This window comes from Zootermopsis nevadensis, unplaced genomic scaffold, assembly GCF_977971745.1.
Source record: "Zootermopsis nevadensis isolate Lab colony 2312 unplaced genomic scaffold, Znev_1.0 Znev_ptg000046l, whole genome shotgun sequence".
NCBI lineage: Eukaryota > Metazoa > Arthropoda > Insecta > Blattodea > Termopsidae > Zootermopsis > Zootermopsis nevadensis.
Window position 1 is genome coordinate 892,069 of NW_028259178.1, and position 20,960 is coordinate 913,028.

A 20,960-nucleotide genomic window follows, 5' to 3' on the forward strand; every position below is an offset into this window, starting at 1 on the left:
CCCAGAAGACAGAAATCTTCATACTCATCGCCCTGATGATGGAGGCAGTATTACCTCCGAAACGTTGGTTAACATCGACCAGACTACACAGCGCAAGAACCCAGAAGACAGAAATCTTCATACTCTGATGACGGAGGCAGTATGACCTCCGAAACGTCGGTAAACATCGACCAGACTACACAGCGCAAGAACCCAGAAGACAGAAATCTTCATACTCGCCGCTGCGAAAACCTCAAGTCTTACAATTAACATTTGTTTTCTTCAAAGGTTTCTGACAAAGGTCACGATACTTATCTAAAACTGATTTTTATTCGTTTTACTCAGCTCCCAGTTAAATTAAGACCACGAAATTGTGTCATTTCGAGTTTATCGACGTATTAATTTAAAGAAGTTTGTGTCTCCCTTTCAAATTCGCTTCTAAAATACCAAACTGAGCTGTGGTTTGGTTGGCAACCGTGGAATTGCCACTGATTCACACTGACCTAACACTTCGCTGCGTCTATTGACTGATCCCCATCTAGGGAATGTCTGCATACCTTTCAATTCTGTTCATTTAGTAACATTTTACACAGAACTGGTATCGATGTGTGTTCCTGTGTCCCCGCGTTTCGATTTGCGTGAAACATGTTGACAACTTAAGCCCACTAAATATAAAGCGTGTTAGTACAGCCTGTTAATTTCACTGTAATCCCATAAAAACATTCTTTAATAAATATAAACATTGCCCTCCACCTTCTATAACAACTAGTACTTGAAACCGAAAAAGTTTCAGCGTCATTAAAACATTTGACGTAGACCGTAGTTCGGATTCTGTGAAGTTCCTAGGCGCGTTCACTGCTGAAAGTTGCTAATCTTAGCTATCAGTTCCGTCATGTCCGCATACCTGTCTGTCCGTCCGTCAGAGTAATAATAGATCGGGTCTCGCTGAATGTATTTTCATAAAATTCAATCCTGGGGAGTTTTAGCAAAAAATTTTCGTCGTATGTAAATTTTGGTTGAAATGTGTCTGGGTTTGGATTCCCCGATTGGGGAATCCCCAACCACACTTGCACAACCTGTGGGATAATCCCCATGAAGATGTATTCACCAATCTAGTCGACAACAGGGTTATTTAGCGCGAAGCATGGAATTGTGTGACTATAATCCCAAAAAAAAAATTTACACAGCGCAATACGCTTATTAATTAAATTTAGTGAACCATAAGTGCGAATATGTTTAATCGTTAACATTAATCAAAATATTTTATAAGTTCTGAAGTATTCTAGCAATGTTACAGTTCTTCTCAATAACACGTGTTAATGAAACACGTTAAATATTGTAATACCGTAATTCATTGTTAGTATTTACATTTCAAACATCAGGGATTATTTGCGAACACCCTGTATCTGAGATTAGCGAAGCAAAGTCTGTTATATTATCTAACCATCTAGTGTTTGTTTACTTTCTGTAAATCATGACGATGCTAGAATGATAGGGAAGGATTGGAATGGACAATAACAACAGTGGCCGTGACCTACTTTAATAATTTACATTTGCGTTGGTCAGAATGCCAGAAAAGGGGTGTCCAACATGGGAAGACGCGTCGCGAGATAACTTGAACTTTTAAAGTGGAGAATTTGGGAAAGTTCGCGTGGACAGACGAGGGGTGGAACACGCGAACTGGCAGTCGTAGAACCTGAGGGGAAGAGACGAGGGGTAGACTGGAGGATATTATTAAAATGGATCTTGAATAAGTAGGGAGAAAGAGTTATGATATTCAGCCGCGAAGATGAAGATGGTATGTTCCGCCGAAACGTCGGTATCTTACCTTCGACTCGACATGGCCAGCCGCTCTGCCGGTAAATTAGATGTTATCTATACCACACAGCTGGTAAATAATTAAATTAATTTTTTTAAGTAAGTTTCTCATTTTAAGTAGCATTAGTGCAGGTGTCGTTGTGGAGGGCTGTTTAAAACTCGGGTCTCGAGACGGAAAGAGGACAGAATCTGTTCAGTGCGTACAATTAATATTTTGCTCGTATGGTTCACATAAATTAGAGTGACTTTACACCTTCACGAAACGTCCGTGTTCATGTTCATGCCAAAATCAGTCGATAAGTTCGTTTCTATGTCTCCTATGTCATCTTATATTAAATTTAATCGAAAATTACAAATTGTCGGTCGCGTGCTATTTCGTGACTTCCGATTGTCGTCTGATCACGCCCAGGAAAAATTCACGAAGTTTTCAGTAACGATCTTTTTAACCGCGGACAAGCGGAATTCGACGAACACCGCGTTCGAGCATCGTCTACACCGCGAACGTGGACTGAAAACGCCATTCTGGTCAGAGTACGTAAGGGTCATTTCATTCAGAGGTGCAATGATATTCTGGGCACTAAAGCTGACCTATCGGCTGGCTGATGGTCACACGTGAGTCTAAAGGATGGAGCGAGTATTATGTAGAAAACGACGAACGATAGCGAAATTCCTTCTTTAGAATTCTCGCCCTGATGATGGACGCAGCAAGGACCTCTGAAACTATGGTGAACTTCTACGCTACTACAACCCAGAAGACAGATATGTTCTGTTTTTTCATGGATTTATTTGCGGTTTATTTGGCAACGCTGCGTTAGAGCAGGATTTCTCAACCTATGGCACGTGTACACTGGTAGTACGCGAGCCAATGTTGAGTGGTACGAGAACTAAGTAAGAAAATCAAAAGATAATATTAACATAAATAAGTTTTCCCTGATCTCCCATAGATCCCGCCTGAGATTATCCTCCCATCTACGTCTAGGTCTTCCCAGAGGTCTTTTCCCCTCAGGCTTCCTCCCGCCTGAGACTATCTTACCATCTACGTCTAGGTCTCCCCAGAGGTCTTTTCCCCTCAGGCTTCCTCCCGCCTGATATTATCCTCCCATCTACGTCTAGGTCTCCCCAGCGGTCTCTTCCCTTCAGGCTTCCCAAATAGTGGACCCAACCAACCAGATGGCTTACGGAACCCGGAGGTTCATCACCGAATTAACCAAAGCCCTCCACCGGACCCTGTCCTGGGCCAACAAAATCCAGTCTCCTTCAACTCCTATCTCCCATAGATCCCGCCTGAGATTATCCTCCCATCTACGTCTAGGTCTCCCCAGCGGTCTCTTCCCCTCAGGCTTCCCAAATAGTGGGCCCAACCAACTAGATGACTTACGGAACCCGGAGGTTCATCACCGAATTAACCAAAGCCCTCCACCGGCCCCTGTCCTGGTCCAACAAAATCCAGTCTCCTTCAACTCCTATCTCCCATAGATCCCGCCTGAGATTATCCTCCCATCTACGTCTAGGTCTTCCCAGAGGTCTTTTCCCCTCAGGCTTCCTCCCGCCTGAGACTATCTTACCATCTACGTCTAGGTCTCCCCAGAGGTCTTTTCCCCTCAGGCTTCCTCCCGCCTGAGACTATCTTACCATCTACGTCTAGGTCTCCCCAGAGGTCTTTTCCCCTCAGGCTTCCTCCCGCCTGATATTATCCTCCCATCTACGTCTAGGTCTCCCCAGCGGTCTCTTCCCTTCAGGCTTCCCAAATAGTGGACCCAACCAACCAGATGGCTTACGGAACCCGGAGGTTCATCACCGAATTAACCAAAGCCCTCCACCGGACCCTGTCCTGGGCCAACAAAATCCAGTCTTCTTCAACTCCTATCTCCCATAGATCCCGCCTGAGATTATCCTCCCATCTACGTCTAGGTCTCCCCAGCGGTCTCTTCCCCTCAGGCTTCCCAAATAGTGGGCCCAACCAACTAGATGACTTACGGAACCCGGAGGTTCATCACCGAATTAACCAAAGCCCTCCACCGGCCCCTGTCCTGGTCCAACAAAATCCAGTCTCCTTCAACTCCTATCTCCCATAGATCCCGCCTGAGATTATCCTCCCATCTACGTCTAGGTCTCCCCAGCGGTCTCTTCCCTTCAGGCTTCCCAAATAGTGGACCCAACCAACCAGATGGCTTACGGAACCCGGAGGTTCATCACCGAATTAACCAAAGCCCTCCACCGGACCCTGTCCTGGGCCAACAAAATCCAGTCTCCTTCAACTCCTATCTCCCATAGATCCCGCCTGAGATTATCCTCCCATCTACGTCTAGGTCTTCCCAGCGGTCTCTTCCCCTCAGGCTTCCCAAATAGTGGGCCCAACCAACCAGATGGCTTAGGGAACCCGAAGGTTCATCACCGAATTAACCAAAGCCCTCCACCGGATCCTGTCCTGGGCCAACAAAATCCAGTCTCCTTCAACTCCTATCTCCCATAGATCCCGCCTGAGATTATCCTCCATTTACGTCTTGGTCTCCCCAGAGGTCTCTTCCCCTCAGGCTTGCCAAATAGTGGACCCAACCAACCAGATGGCTTAGGGAACCCGAAGGTTCATCACCGAATTAACCAAAGCCCTCCACCGGATCCTGTCCTGGGCCAACAAAATCCAGTCTCTTTCAACTCGTATCTCCCATAGATCCCGCCTGAGATTATCCTCCCATCTACGTCTAGGTCTTCCCAGCGGTCTCTTCCCCTCAGGCTTCCCAAATAGTGGACCCAACCAACCAGATGGCTTAGGGAACCCGAAGGTTCATCACCGAATTAACCAAAGCCCTCCACCGGATCCTGTCCTGGGCCAACAAAATCCAGTCTCCTTCAACTCCTATCTCCCATAGATCCCGCCTGAGATTATCCTCCATTTACGTCTTGGTCTCCCCAGAGGTCTCTTCCCCTCAGGCTTGCCAACCAACACCCGGTGCACACCTCTGGTCCCATCCATGCGCGCTACATGCCCTGCCCATCTCATTCTTCTCGACTTAATCGCCCTGACAATACTGGGGGAGGAGTAAAGATTTATAAGTTCGTCACTGTTTAGCGTTTAGTGGACACGTCAGGGGGTACTTACGCGATTAGCTTGCGGCCCCACACGCTCAGAACTTTGAAGGCGACGCTCACGCAACGCAATCTGACGGAAAACATTAATTAAATGCTGATTTCCGTCAACGCTGGTCGGAGCAAATTTTGGTTGAAGCAATGACTAAGGATGTTAGAATTTTTGATAAAATGTTACGAAACTGTGGTCACGTCTGCTGGCATCTGTCGGAGGAGACAGGAAGCGTACGATGGCATATTTAGAAGCGTCACTGATGGTTAGGTTATTGTGTTTGTCTTCCTGAGCGATCCCTGCCACACGATCGACAAATAACATTTTGAGAAATGAGCCCGGACGCAGGTAACGAGGCTGATAAAGCAGACCCCGGAGTCTGTGTTCCTCGACAAACATCTCGCGGTCTGCCGGGAGATAAGAGCGAAAGTTGTCGTAGGCGCCTGAGGAAAACAAACAAACAGACGGACAGATTACATCAGCAGGACATTTCCCAGGTAGCCGACATTTTGTTTAGGGCGAGGCTGAGTCTTACCGAGTCTCAGAATTGGATAATATTAAAATGGATCTCACGGAAGTTAATTCTGAGGCCATGAACTGGCATAAAGTGGCTCAGGAAATAGTCCAGTGGCACGAACTTGAATAGATGGTGATAAAATTTTGGGTTTTATAAGAACAGGGATTTAGTCAAAGAACTTAGTAACTGTTCAGCTAAGAATCCTGTCAGGGAGTTTACCAGAGTTTCGGAGGTCTTCGCTGCCTCCATCATCAGGACGAATACTTTGGTGAGCTTATACCAGACTACACGGTGGTACTGGATGTTGAACACATAACAAAACTATACTGAATTCTTTGGACAGTCCATACTCACTCGGGTCGTGTACGCAAATTCTTTTTCGAAATAAAAGCTTTGAATTATCACAAAACTTTCTGATGGGTACTTGGATGGATGGATTTAAGTAACAGAGGTCGTCGTCGTAATTTTTATAACAAGTGAAGTCTCATAACTTGGGGACTGAACAAAATAGTTACAGTGCGAAATTTTGAGGTGGTAGTGTTATTCAAATTAGGATAATAAAAACTGTGCGTTGTGATATATGTCTTAAGACATTAATTTATTAAAATTGTTTCATGGTGACTCCAACTGGACAGCTGTTTGTGGAAGATTTTAGTACTTCGTGAGTTACAGAAAGTTTTGTTTCGGTGTTGGAACTCTTTTCTTTCTTCAGTGATTGGAAATACAAAACAGGCTTATAGTTTAGTAGAAATTGATTCGATCTCATGAAACATTTTTTTTTATAAATAAGAAACTTTTGCTTAATAATCCAGAACAAATTAGACGAAGTTAAATATGGCCCAACGCTTTGTCCTGTCCATTAATATTTGCGATAGTAATTTTAAGTCGCTGAGTGTCACAGTATTTCTGTTTTCCGGAGTCCTTTTGAGAAGAAGGTAATGGCGGTCCAGCCCAGGCGAGAGACAAATCAGACGCCTGCCCCGGAAGGCAAAGGCCGAGGACCTGATAAGTCGTAGCCGAGCGGTAAATATTGGATCTCGAATATTGAGGTCGAGATTATGTGAAGTAACAGAAGGAGGGGTGGGGGGGGAGGTTACAAGTAGAGCAAACAGGATAAGGGATGAAAGTTTAAGGTACCCTTGGCGTAAGCACTTTGTTTCTGACTGCGATTTGTGACCCATAGATGGCACGCGAAAGAATTAGTATGATTGTGAAGATGGCTGTCTTCTGGATTGTGGCAACGACGTGTCAGAAGTCCCTGATGATGGAGGCAGCAGTGACCTCTGAAACTCCTACGAGATTACAACCCAGAAGACAAGTCATCTGTTTGCTCGCCACCTGGACTAGGGACATTTTCCGTGGTTTGTGTGATGTCTCACGCATTACCGCGATTTCTAAACACGCAGGACGTGAGAAGGACCGCTACTGGGGGACACAGACAGCCGCGTCGGCCTCTGAGCTGAGAACAGGTTTAATCGTGTTCTAAAAAGCACGGAAGACTTTCGTGCAAAGCCAAGAGAAGTTGTGAGTAGCTCAGACCACACACCATCAGATTAAATATTATATGAATAATAACTCACTTAAAACTACTTGGAAGAAAGGGTCGTAGACACGTGTCTGAAGTTACTAAATGAGACACTGAGAAGTACAGTCACGATAGTTGGCCTCCGGGTGGAATCTGAACCCGGAACCTCCGGGTGTAATCTGAGCCTGGAACCTCCGGGTGGAATCTGAACCCGGAACCTCCGGGTGTAATCTGAGCCTGGAACCTCCGGGTGTAATCTGAGCCTGGAACTTCCGGGTGTAATCTGATCCTGGAACCTCCGGGTGGAATCTGAACCCGGAGCCTCCGGTGTATCTGGCCACTCGACGGTATCCTGAGTTGTGAGCGATGGGCCTTTGAATAGGCATCCGACGGACTATTTCTGTCTAACGTCCACTCTAATCGGAGCACACAACATTTTTTTTCCGTCTTATATTTTCTTTTATCTGAGGAGGAGCCCTTGGAAATCTCGCGGCCACTGGACACGAAGTGACCCCCCCCCCCCCCCGGTTGAAAAGAATGAGAAGCAAGATTTCTGATGGACAGGACGCAGCTGGTGGATCGCGGTCCATTGTCTGACCGCACAGTAACGCGTGCGTCCCGAGTACTCTAAAAAAAGCTCATCCCTACGGTTGTAACATGTTTCCAAATAAAATTGTAAATCTATTATGAACACGTCCTTCACTTCGCCTCTCTGTATTATTTCCTTATGCGTAAAGAATTCTGTTGCGAGAAACTGGTTCGAAATAGTCGACTAAAAATCTGTTCCTTAAGAACCTCCTCCCTCCCCAATTATCCTAGAGGCTTAAAAGTGGAGTGAGTCGGAGGATTTTCTCGCTGGACACAAGACGAGATGTCCTTAGAAGTCTGCCCAGGTGCCAGAGTGGACCCAGGCCGATAATCTAAAATGTTTACGTCCAATGACTGTACTCGGCTGCACACAAAATCTCTCTCGCCAAAGAGAGTAATTCCGTATTCGGCAGGTCCCGGGTTCTAATCTTCGCCCTGAGAGAAACTACCCTGAGGTTTCTCGAGGTCCTTTCACATCCCTACCAATTCATTATGCGATTAATGAGATCATTATACGCTGTGGGCTTTTGAGTACCTTATTAACACCGTCTTATCGTATGACAGAGATGGACTGTAATCTGAGCTGCTGAAACGTCCTCGAGGAAATCATAAATGAAGGAAAATTTACGATTTCAACGTGTTCGGAAATTTTTCTATAAATTCTATAAAGATATCTGCCCTCTGGGTTGTAGAGCCGTGTAGACTCGTAGAAGTTTACCGACGTTTCAGAGGCCATTGCTGCTTCCATCATCAGGGCTTCTGATTTTTTTTAAAAAATAACACGACGTTTCGGAAACTGAGTCTGTATCTGTCCTCGGGCGAAAAGACTGTCCGGTGACTAAGACGTAACTGAGAAGGAACTGCCCACGTTTTCACCTGAGGATGGAAAGTTTTGAAGTTCCCGAAACGCCGAAATGGCGTCCTGGAGTGTAGATCCACTACCACTCGCAACAGAGACCTATCCTGTCTGGAGTATGATGTAAGCCCCAGCACAGGCGGAATACTGATCGACCTGTGACGTAATAAATAGTTTTGTGAGATATTATTTACCGTAAGAACTGAGCGGGATCAGAAAGGAGTAGGAATATGACAAAGTCCTGAGAAACTAAGCCACTGACCGAGCTTGAGGTGATCGGTCGTATGAGGAAGAAATTCTTCTTTCGTAAGTGGAAAATGAAGATCCATTGATTTTTTTAAAGCAGGTGAGACGTGTAATCGCCATTAGGATTTAAAGGTCAATTGAATAAAAATTTCCTTGGATATTTCGTTTCGGAGATGGGACTCTATCTCCGTCTTCAGGTTCCTACACAGTTGGGCTCACTAGATACAACTAATCCCTATCTCCGTCGAATAAAAATTTTCTTGGATATTATCCATCGTCTAGTAAATATAAAACGTAAAACGACGTTTCGGAGATGGGACTCTATCTCCGTCTTCAGGTTCCTACACAGTTGGGCCCACTAGATACAACTAATCCCTATCTCCGTCGAATAAAAATTTCCTTGGATATTATCCATCGTCTAATAAATATAAAACGGAAAACGACGTTTCGGAGATGGGACTCTATCTCCGTCTTCAGGTTCCTACACAGTTGGGCCCACTAGATAGAGCTAATCCCTATCTCCGTCGAATACAAATTTCCTTGGATATTATCCATCGTCTAATAAATATAAAATGGAAAACGACGTTTCGGAGATGGGACTCTATCTCCGTCTTCAGGTTCCTACACAGTTGGGCCCACTAGATAGAGCTAATCCCTATCTCCGTCGAATACAAATTTCCTTGGATATTATCCATCGTCTAATAAATATAAAATGGAAAACGACGTTTCGGAGATGGGACTCTATCTCCGTCTTCAGGTTCCTACACAGTTGGGCCCACTAGATAGAGCTAATCCCTATCTCCGTCGAATACAAATTTCCTTGGATATTATCCATCGTCTAATAAATATAAAATGGAAAACGACGTTTCGGAGATGGGACTCTATCTCCGTCTTCAGGTTCCTACACAGTTGGGCCCACTAGATAGAGCTAATCCCTATCTCCGTCGAATACAAATTTCCTTGGATATTATCCATCGTCTAATAAATATAAAATGGAAAACGACGTTTCGGAGATGGGACTCTATCTCCGTCTTCAGGTTCCTACACAGTTGGGCCCACTAGATAGAGCTAATCCCTATCTCCGTCGAATACAAATTTCCTTGGATATTATCCATCGTCTAATAAATATAAAATGGAAAACGACGTTTCGGAGATGGGACTCTATCTCCGTCTTCAGGTTCCTACACAGTTGGGCCCACTAGATAGAGCTAATCCCTATCTCCGTCGAATACAAATTTCCTTGGATATTATCCATCGTCTAATAAATATAAAATGGAAAACGACGTTTCGGAGATGGGACTCTATCTCCGTCTTCAGGTTCCTACACAGTTGGGCCCACTAGATAGAGCTAATCCCTATCTCCGTCGAATAAAAATTTCCTTGGATATTATCCATCGTCTAATAAATATAAAATGGAAAACGACGTTTCGGAGATGGGACTCTATCTCCGTCTTCAGGTTCCTACACAGTTGGGCCCACTAGATAGAGCTAATCCCTATCTCCGTCGAATAAAAATTTCCTTGGATATTATCCATCGTCTAATAACTATAAAATGGAAAACGACGTTTCGGAGATGGGACTCTATCTCCGTCTTCAGGTTCCTACACAGTTATCTCCGGATAGGGATTAGCTCTATCCAGTGGGCCCAACTGTGTAGGAACCTGAAGACGGAGAGTCCCATCTCCGAAACGTCGTTTTTTACGTTTTATATTTACTAGACGATGGATAATATCCAAGGAAATGTTTATTCAATTGACTCTTCACCATCGTCAAGAACTTTTAGGATCTGAAGGGTTTAACTGACAGTTAGATATTGAATTGGAATAGCGCGGATTAATACATCGAAATTAAATTCTTAGGATTATGTCGCAGTCAGGGGGGAACGTCGTCGCTTTACGAAGTCTTTCCGTCTGTGAAAAAATCAGCTGTTTGTGGACGGGGTTAAGACAAACGCAGGGCCTTCTTGTTACGAGGCTTGTGACAGCTGAAAGCTCTGTTATGCGACTGTCAATATCCGATGCAGGTATTGAGACACTTTTTTTTTGGGGGGGGGGGGGGGGACAGTTGACAGACGATTCTGTCCAAATCGTGAACGACTCAATTGAAGTAGATGGTATCAAGTCCGTTCTGAAAGTCAGTGGCTTACTTGTTACATTCAGGACCGTTAATGCGACGAAGACTCGTTCGTGGTCACTGGGTGAGCCTTCGCCGACATCTGTCAGCGCGACGGACGGACGGGTCAGACAGACGGTGGGGCAGTTGCGTGCTTAATTCGACATCAAGTGAACTCCTTTAAATTGAGACGAGAAGATCTTTGTCGTTCTAACGAACTTTCTGGTGATCTGACGGGTGTGATGATGGTGAACGTGGCCTACATGTTCTGTTACTGACCGAGTAACAGCTGAACGCTGTCCCAATTAAATACGAGGCTTTAATCATTGTAGGATTTGGTTCAGTTCTCACAGCGGTGGGTATGAAGATTTCTGTCTTCTGGGTTGTTGCGCTGTGTAGTCTGGTCGATGTTAACCAACGTTTCGGAGGTAATACTGCCTCCATCATCAGGGCGATGAGTATGAAGATTTCTGTCTTCTGGGTTGTTGCGCTGTGTAGTCTGGTCGATGTTAACCAACGTTTCGGAGGTCATACTGCCTCCGTCGTCAGAGTATGAAGATTTCCGTCTTCTGGGTTGTTGCGCTGTGTAGTCTGGTCGATGTTAACCAACGTTTCAGAGGTCATACTGCCTCCATCATCAGGGCGATGAGTATCAAGATTTCTGTCTTCTGGGTTGTTGCGCTGTGTAGTCTGGTCGATGTTAACCAACGTTTCAGAGGTCATACTGCCTCCATCATCAGGGCGGTCAGTATGAAGATTTCTGTCTTCTGGGTTGTTGCGCTGTGTAGTCTGGTCGATGTTAACCAACGTTTCGGAGGTCATACTGCCTCCGTCGTCAGAGTATGAAGATTTCTGTCTTCTGGGTTATTGCGCTGTGTAGTCTGGTCGATGTTTACCAACGTTTCAGAGGTCATACTGCCTCCATCGTCAAGAGAATGTCTCACGATGAGTGGCACAACGTAAAACTAATGGAGGCAGCAGTGACCTCTGAAACGTCGGTAAACATCTACCCTCAAATCTCTCTTAAAATTTTATGTAGTTTTAAATTTCTGATCTTCACTTTGTGTTTGTTGCAACCGAGTTGTTAGCGTTCGTTCGTATTTTGGGAAGTCCCGGCTTCAAGTCTTGCCCTGGAAACAGATTTCTCTTTGAAATTGCCCCAGGTCCATCACAAGGACTCATTTGACTGCGAAACTGACATTTCCTCTACGTCACAAAATTGATATTTATCGTCAACGGGGCGAAGGATCTGGGGTTAATTTTTTTAAACACAAGCGTATTCAAAAACGATTAACGAAAATATATATTTTTTAGTGTCAAAAATGCGTAAATGTGTCGCTACCGTCAGCGACATTTTCCCGAGGAACAACGGAATCTGTTACTGCTCCCTCAGGTCGATGGGCTCCGCGTGTCCGCGGGTCCACACCGTCCTCTGCAAGTTTCGCGTCGACTCCTCCGAGTGACCATTGAATCGCTGGTCCTCCGCGTCTCGTTCGTCGTCTAGCAATCTCTCTCCCTCTACCCTAAGGTCCTCCTCAGTTTCTTCAGTTGTTCTTTCCAAGACTTCTTCAACTCCGTCTTTGTCTTAAGTCCAGTCCAGCGCAAAATAATCTTTCGGGTAGTCTCTGAGAAGCTGAGTTACGTATTCCTTATCCTTCGAGGCAATTGTTTTCAAATTCTCTTTAATTTCTTGGTTCTCAACCTGTCGCTTTTAAGTTTTGCCTCCGTATCTGTCGAAAGTCTCGTCTTTCTGCTGAAACCTGATGACGATGGTGGACATTGCGACGAAGCTCAGACTGACATTAAGAGTGAATGCGAAGATACAACATCGCTGTGGAATCGAGGGGTGCAGACAGATTGGGAGGTCCTGTGTGGATGTGACAGTCGTTAAAGTAATCGATCCTGGGGCGACAGGAATCGTAATTAAAGGACTAAGGAGGCCTGGAAACAGTCCCAAGAAAGCATTCGGCAGGTTCTGTGAAAAGAAAAGATAAAAGACACAAATCAAGGAAAATGCCGCAGTCAGAATTGAGGGTTCATCCACCACCGGCTCAAGATGAGAAGTTCCACGGAAAACAAAGGACCTCGTTCTAACAGAAGGAGAAGAAGGAGACGAAGGAGGAGAAGGAGGAGGAGAAGAAGGATGAGAAGAAGGAGAAGGAGGAGGAGAAGGAGGAGAAGGAGAAGGAGAAGGAGGAGAAGGAGGAGGAGAAGGAGAAGGAGGAGAAGAAGGAGAAGAAGAAGGATGAGAAGAAGGAGAAGAAGGAGGAGAAGAAGGAGAAGGAGGAGGAGGAGGAGGAGAAGAAGGAGGAGAAGAAGGGGGCGGAGGAGGAGAAGGAGAATGAGGAGAAGAAGGAAAAGGAGGAGAAGAAGGAGAAGATGGAGGATGAGAAGAAGGAGAAGGGGAAGGAGGAGGAGGAGGAGGAGGAGAAGAAGGAGGAGGAGGAGAATGAGGAGAAGAAGAAGGAGAAGAAGAAGAAGGAGGAGAAGGAGGAGAAGAAGGAGGAGGAGGAGAATGAGGAGAAGAAGAAGGAGAAGAAGAAGAAGGAGGAGAAGAATAAGAATAAGAAGAGGACATATCAATATCTCCGTCGGTCTACAGGCTTGTTCAACGTCAATATAGGCAAGTACCAACCGCCGTTTAAAACACACTTTCGTTGTTCTTGGCTATTTTCGATTTTCAGAATTTTTAAGCGCAACTGATTGGCAGGTAACATTTTTCCATTTGCGTTGCTTCCTGAGTTTGGAAACCGCTGCTGGGAAGTGTTAGGCCGGTATTGCACCGCGTGTTGTACAAAAGGGGGCTGAAATGAGAAGTTGGCTCGGCGGCAGGGGGGGAGGAAGAACTGCCCAAGGCGACTCAAATAAAGATGGCCCACACTCTTCGAAATCAGACGGAGCGAACACTGTCACAGAAATAAGGAGAAAAATATTTACGCAGGACGTGGACGGTGGTGAGGCTGAGGGTTTCAGTCCGGGAGGTGCCCACTTCAGATCTCCGAGTCTGTCTATAAGAACGTCGCGTGGTCGGCGATGTTCCCATAACCGTGACACTTTTTCGGAACCGTCGCTTAGAAAAACAAACGCACAGAGAAGATTATCACGGCGCTGGCGAATTGTTCGCTGTTCTGTAATAACAGCTTATGACAAAACAACGTTATCTGGCTTCTCTCGGGCGTCCGGGCCGCTGAGTCGTCTCCTTGGTCGGGCCTCGGTTCCTCTGCAGTCCGGTTTCAGACGCGTCAGTCCGCAAACATCTCTTGTATCTTCCATGTCGCACGATGTCGTGTCAAAAACACCCAACGCCGTTCTTTTACGAGCTTTCCCTGTTGTATGTAGACGTAGGAAAATTGACTTTCAGTTCTTGCAATTTCCCGAACTATCATCGAAGTCGTGTGCCTCGTCCATCTTTTTTAAGCTCCTATCGTACTTAATTAAGCTCGACATTATGGACACACACTATCGATGTGCTTAGCTAAGCACTCTTTATATTAACTGGTCAATTTATTTTCGATCCCTTGAGAGACGTTCGATCTTTTTTACATTAAAACGATATTTTATTTTTAAAGTTCACCTTCGAATTGAAAATCACTGTTTCTGAAATGTAAATATCAGAGAATGCTTAATATTTATTTTCGATTTGAATCCGTATTTCATCCAACGAGTATAAGAAGACGCTTCTCGCGGATATAAAACCCTGCGAAATATTTTCTTGAAACTCGTCTTACTTCGCAAGATTTTCCATCACAAAGTTCCTACTGTGTGTGACGTACAAAGTAAAGGAGAGATGGGAAAAAAAAAAAAAAAATCCAAAAAGGCTTTGGTCATCAGAAGCTTCCATCTTCGGCCATACCACCCTCCAAGTCCCTGCTCCCCTTTGCATCCGCGACTACCCTCACACCCCAAGCTTCACTTTTTCCCTATTTCGTACATTTTCCCCTCAACCGCTCTTCTAACCTCTCTGTCTGTCTGTCTGTCCTCTGTCCCCTTCTTTCTGTTCTCAACAAATCCCCTCATTTTGGATTTGGGGTGGAAACAGGGTGGGAGATATAGTCCAGCCCAGCAACCCCTGTGTACTTTGCTGTACCGATGCCAGATGCATTATGGGACTTACGTGTTGGTTTCCTGATGGCCGGCCTCGATACGAGGCTCCTGTGAGCGTCGTACGCGGAGAAAGGATCATGGCGCCCCGTTATTGGTCGCAGAACGCATGCTGGGTAATCGATCAAACAGACACTTAGTTAAATTAGCTGTTCTCGTATTAAGTCATAACTTATTGCAGGGTTAGCATTCCAGCTTCTCCTACACCGAGGGGCTTCGTCGTTTTCCTCAGTCCTCCAGGCAATCATACCACGACCGTCTCCTTCCTGACCCTTTAATGTTTATTAATCATGAGACGCTACGCTGTATAATTTGTATCAGACACGAAACGCAATCTTTACACTGCGATTTCCAGCGAATATATTTGATCGGACGTCGTTACAGAGGAGGGTGATTTCGTTTGCATTCAGAGTTGAAGAACTCTGAAGACCGCGTTCGAGAAAGTATTTCTGAATGCGTTCTACATGCCCGGACCATGTCAGTCTCCCCTCGTTTAGTCGACTTTAATATCAGTTGACGTTAGATTAATTATCGCAGGCCTCGGTAATCGTGGATATTAGTGAGACTTTGAAGATTTTGTTCCGTATGTGATGTACAGGGTGTTTCAGAATTTGCAACCGCCTTCAGACTCATATTTATTGTTTTTTTTAATATACTAAAATGACGGTTTGGGGGGGCAGAATCATGGATATTGGTGAAACCACGAAAAATTATATTTATAAATAAAATAACATAACAAAAGTCTGCAACGTTTTTGACAGATGACTGAAGTAACTTAGGAATTTTAGTCACGAAACCTGAAAGTAAGAGACAAGTTGGAAGATCTAGGAGTAAGTAACAGAATATTGAAGGGTTAGTATAAGGTGTTAGGATGTGTACTAGATTCCACTGCATTGGGATTTGGTCCAGTGTCGGATTCTAGTCAACTCTGAAGTCCAGTGAAAGATGAATAATATTTTGACACTTACATTCTGAGGATAAAAATATTCCTTCCTTATATAATTCTAACACAACAGAACAAGAAATAACGAAAATGTAGCCGGATGAAAACAACAAGTCTTGAGAACCTAATAACTAGTGAATAAATTCTCCACCTTCTGGGTGGAACCCGAAGTTTCCGTGTTTACGAGACCTCGCCACCGGTCCCATCTTCAGCCAGATAAATCCAGTTCAATCCCTCCACCCCTGTTTACCTAAGATCCATTTTAATATTATCCTGTCTCCACCTTGGTATTCTTCCCAGTGTGCAGCTGTCATTATGAAGGAACTTGGAGTAGATTAGGTTAGGTTAGGGAACTGTAGGTTAGGTTAGTTTAAGAAACTGTAGATTAGGTTAGGTTAGGGAACTGTAGGTTAGGTTAGGTTAAGAAACTGTAGATTAGGTTAGGTTAGGGAACTGTAGGTTAGGTTAGGTTAAATTAAGGAACTGTAGATTAGGTTAGGTTATGTTAAGGAACTGTAGGTTAGGTTAGGTTAAAAATCTGTATGTTAGGTTAGGTTAAGAAACTGTAGGTTAGGATTGGTGTTTAAATATGAATTTTGAAATTGGAATTTCGAACGTGGGAATTGAGAATTTTTTAATTGTGGATTTTTATGAAAGCCAGATAATGTAATTGGGTTATTTCAGGATAGGTTTTGTGGGGTTATGTTAACGAGGTCAGCACCGTCTTGGGTGACCCCGCAGTGGATTTGCCTTTTCCATATAAACCACGTTAATAATGCCCTTTTGGATATTCAAACCAAAATACATCGCCAATTCCACGAGTTATTTATCATTATTTTCGAATCTGGCCATCTCATTAAACACTAATAACCTCTAATATCGAAACAGTGGTGTTAAGTAAGTAACTTAAGTGTCTGTGAATAGTCGAATTCCATTATTTTCAGTAGTTTTAAAAAAATGTCATGTTAACATTTGCTTTTTGCTGAAGATACAGTGAATTCAGATTACATTGATTCATAGTCTCATAAAATATACAGAGATCTATACACAATGCAGCGAGCAGCTGGACCCTCGACCACAAAACACATAAAAAATAATGCAAAAAAAGAAAAGAACTTAATGGAATTGACAAAAAACATGTCCGCGCGCGCGTCTCGTTCTTGGATTTCAAACGAAAATCCACTGAATTGAATCACAGAAATAAATAAAGAGAAATCTTTGCAGACGTGTGTCCAATGTCAAGGCGTGATTTCAAAATCATTTTTAGGATAAACAGGGTGTGTAAAAAAAATAACTCAAAACCCTCATTCAAAACATTTTTTTTTTTTTGTAATCTTCTGTAACTTCGGCTCTGGACAGGTTCGATGAAAAGGACACGAAGAATTATTATGAAGGGAGAGACGGACCCCGGGGGGGGGGGGGGGAAGGATAACAGTCCGTAGTTAAACATCCTTCTATTCACGAAACAAATTAACTGAATCCTGCTCTGACAGGAAACAAATAAAAGAATAAGTTTCTTTTCCCTGATTGGTTGAATGAACCATGTTTCTCAGCTGACGTATCAACTGGATGAGTTTACACGGAATTTCGTTTGAAGGAGAACTTGTGAGAGCCTGAGTAAAACAGCGATTAACTGTCACAGGTTCGAAATTTTAACCACCTTCATGAAGCGACTTCCTCTTTAGAAGCTGACAGTCGCTCAGCTGGTAACTTCGCCACCTTTATGCGACCCGTATCGTGTTCACAAGATCTGCAGCCAGATTAATCCAAACTCTCCCACCCTGCTTGACTAAGACCCAGTTTAATATTATCCTCCCATTTTCGCTTACGTATCCCGAAATGCCTTTTGCATTTCAGACTTCCCAATCAAAATTCTGCAAGTATTTCTCGTTGCCTCTGTGAGCGTAACATTCCCTGCTGAATGATTTAATAATTTTTAAGCTGATTAATTTAATAATATTTGGTTAAATGTATAAATTATGGAGCTTCTCGTTATGTTTTTTTTAGAGGCTTATATAAACTACAACCCTCTTGTACCCTCTTCAGTGGTCGTCCAGGTATTTTTATTCCGACGTTTCGGTTCGTAGTCAAGGAGCTGATTTGAGTTATTTAAAAATCTTTTCATATCTTCTGTGCTCTACGTCTCTTGAATTTTAATTCAGGTGTTATCTTCCAGTTTATTACATCCATTTGTGTCAGTGACCAGATATCACGTCTACACGGAAATGATGGAACGGCTATAATATTAAAAAAAATTAATTCGATGTTGTGTTGGACTGAATTTCATTTTATAACACAGTGACGAATTCCCAATATTTTCAAAACAAAACATTTATTTTTTGTACAACCCAAATATGTGAACACATTTGCGTGTTGCAACATATAATTATCCCATCTAATTAGAAACTGCCCCTTAACTGACCTCGCCCCACATTCTGGTACAGACACGTTCGTTCCAAACTGTTACCTTGTGATGTGCTCAGCTCACATCACCGTATTATGCTCATATGCATAAAGTAAGACGTCATTATTTAAAACGATCTAATATTGTATGGTTATTATAAACGATGCTCTACGTACAGTCTCACTGATATGTACAACTATAACCGTTGTGTAGGAAAATTATCCTAGGCCCGATTTAAGTGTAGCGTTAAAGTTGTGAATTATATTATTTTTTTTGATGTAAAGACAGCTTCGTGTAGCCAACTGCATGTAAAATGTTTTTGAGACAAAAAAAGATGGCTCTTTGCAATGACTCGAATGAAACTGTTCGAAAGAATAAGCATTTTCTATACGGTTTTAAATTAATATATTTAAAAATTGTATACGAGGCACATCACTCAAATAATAATTATATGAGGTCTGCGTCGTTAAATTTTGAACTGAAATCATGTGTTTTTCTTTCGAATGATTCTTTAACGCTTGTAAATAAACAAAATGTTCTTCACTAGTTGTCTATTTGCGTTCTAAGAGCACGTCGTAGGAGTAATTTCACTGCCTGCGTCTTCATATCGATTATAGATTCATCTCTGAATCGATTATCGATTTGTCTTCATATCGATTATCGATTTATCTGTCGATGCATCGTGACGCGAATACTGAAATATTTTCATGGTGTGGTAAGAATGCAAGATGGCGACCTGTGAACTGAGACCTAACCTAACCTAACACTCGAGCCGGTCAGTCCGCTGAAGTCGATGTTTGAGCAGGAAAATAACATCAGCTGCGTTCCTTTTTTGTCTGGAAGGAACAGAAAATCGATATCCGTGAGAAAGTATATTTGATTCTGTGATGATTGACAGACCACTGTTGGGGTGGGGTGGGGGTTAGGTTATGACGTCACTGCGTTACAACCCAGCGCACGGTGTCCAAGTTCGGAACCTCTCGCTCAATTACAGAAGGTCCGAGACTTGTTAAAAGCGATCAGTCGTACAATATGTTATTTCCCAGGTATCGGACAGGATTCGGAGCGCCAAACTCTCTTATGTAGACGCTTTTTCATTGGTTATGCAGCGTCAAATGAGAGGATAGTGAATAATGAATTACAAGTGGCCTGGAGGGACAGAGGAAAACCACGAACCCCCTAGTCAGGATAGCCGGGCCCCGGGCCGAGATTTGAACCCGGGACGAAGGCCACGAAGTTCTACCTTCTGTGGAAAGTACTTATTACGATCTTCCGGGTTGTAACACCGAGTAGCCTTCAGTGTTTCGGAGGAATATACCGCCTCCATCTTCAGAGTACTGCATGTGTCGTTGAGACAAGTCTTGTGGAATTTGCGGTTGGTTACTTGAGAGACGAGGTCAGATATTAAGAGCCATTTGGGGCAGTGCAGTGCAATCTTCGGAAGAACGAGTCCTTGATGGGTTTTGAGGTAGATCGATGGTCGCCGGTGGTGTGAGTTGTTTTTCATCTTGAAGTCCCAAGGCCAAGGAAAGGCGAGGTCGTTGACCTGAACCGCTCGCTGCCAGTTATTTGTAGGAACCCACGTCTTCAACGCGGCTCTGATGCTCCCAAAGACAGCCTGACAGAGAGCAGGGTCTTCCTTGAGAAGCTAACAGTGGCTCACAGTGTCAAGAAATCATGGAACACGAATAGTGATCGTCACCGGGTATACAACAGCCCGCCACTTGTTTGTCTTGAGTCAGATAAATCCAATCCACGCCCTCACACCATCCATTTTAATATTATCCTGCAGTTGATCTCTTCTCTTCAGATTTTCCGAATAAAATCTTGTACTGACTGTTCGTGGTTATCGTGTTTGCTGCGTGCCCAGCCAATCTTGTCCTCCTTGGCTCAGTGACCTTAATAATATTTGGTGGTAAGTGGGATTACCACTTCTAGAGTTTTCTCCACCCTTCTGTCCGTCGTTCGCAGACAGCCTCAAGAGACCAAGTTTCACACCCATACAAGTAGAAAAACAGTAGTTTTAATGTTTTTTGGGTGGGTTGGAGACAGTGAAACGAATAGACCTGCTCTCATTGCACTTTGCAATTCCCCAAGAGGTCAAAGTTTGCAACTCTTTTGATGTGTTCAGTCCCCTGGCTTGAGCTACGTTCTTTGGATCCGCGTCTTACGTAAATGCGACGTAGGAAAAACACAGAAGCCGTGCAGAACAGCACAGAAATAAACAGTTAGTGTTCTGTCTGACGACAGGTCCATATGAACAGGATCCTTCCATCCTTTTCTCTTCTCGGACTGGGACCTGTTCATATACGTTCTTGGCAGATGATCCAGAAGTGGTTTGCCATTGCCTTCTTCTGTGTGTGAATGGAGTAATTGTTGGGATGCCACGGAGGAAAACTCCGTGTTGCCTAGACCACGGCCTTGCCCAACACAAGTTATAAATTCGAACCCGAGACCCCAGGATTACAAGGCCAGCGTTCTAACCGCTGGACCACCTCATCTTATTATTATTTAGTGTTCTGTCTGACGACAGGTCCATATGAACGGGATCCTTCCATCCTTTTCTCGGACTGGGACCTGTTCATATACGTTCTTGGCAGATGATCCAGAAGTGGTTTGCCATTGCCTTCTTCTGTGTGTGAATGGAGTAATTGTTGGGATGCCACGGAGGAAAACTCCGTGTTGCCTAGACCACGGCCTTGCCCAACACAAGTTATAAATTCGAACCCGAGACCCCAGGATTACAAGGCCAGCGTTCTAACCGCTGGACCACCTCATCTTATTATTATTTA

General features: G+C 44.0%; 1 protein-coding gene across 1 annotated transcript in view; it reads left to right on the forward strand.

The window, feature by feature from the left end:
• Positions 1 to 20,960, forward strand: part of LOC110840336 (uncharacterized) — a 139,662-nt gene that overhangs the window by 9,575 nt on the left and 109,127 nt on the right. The window lies entirely within an intron of this gene.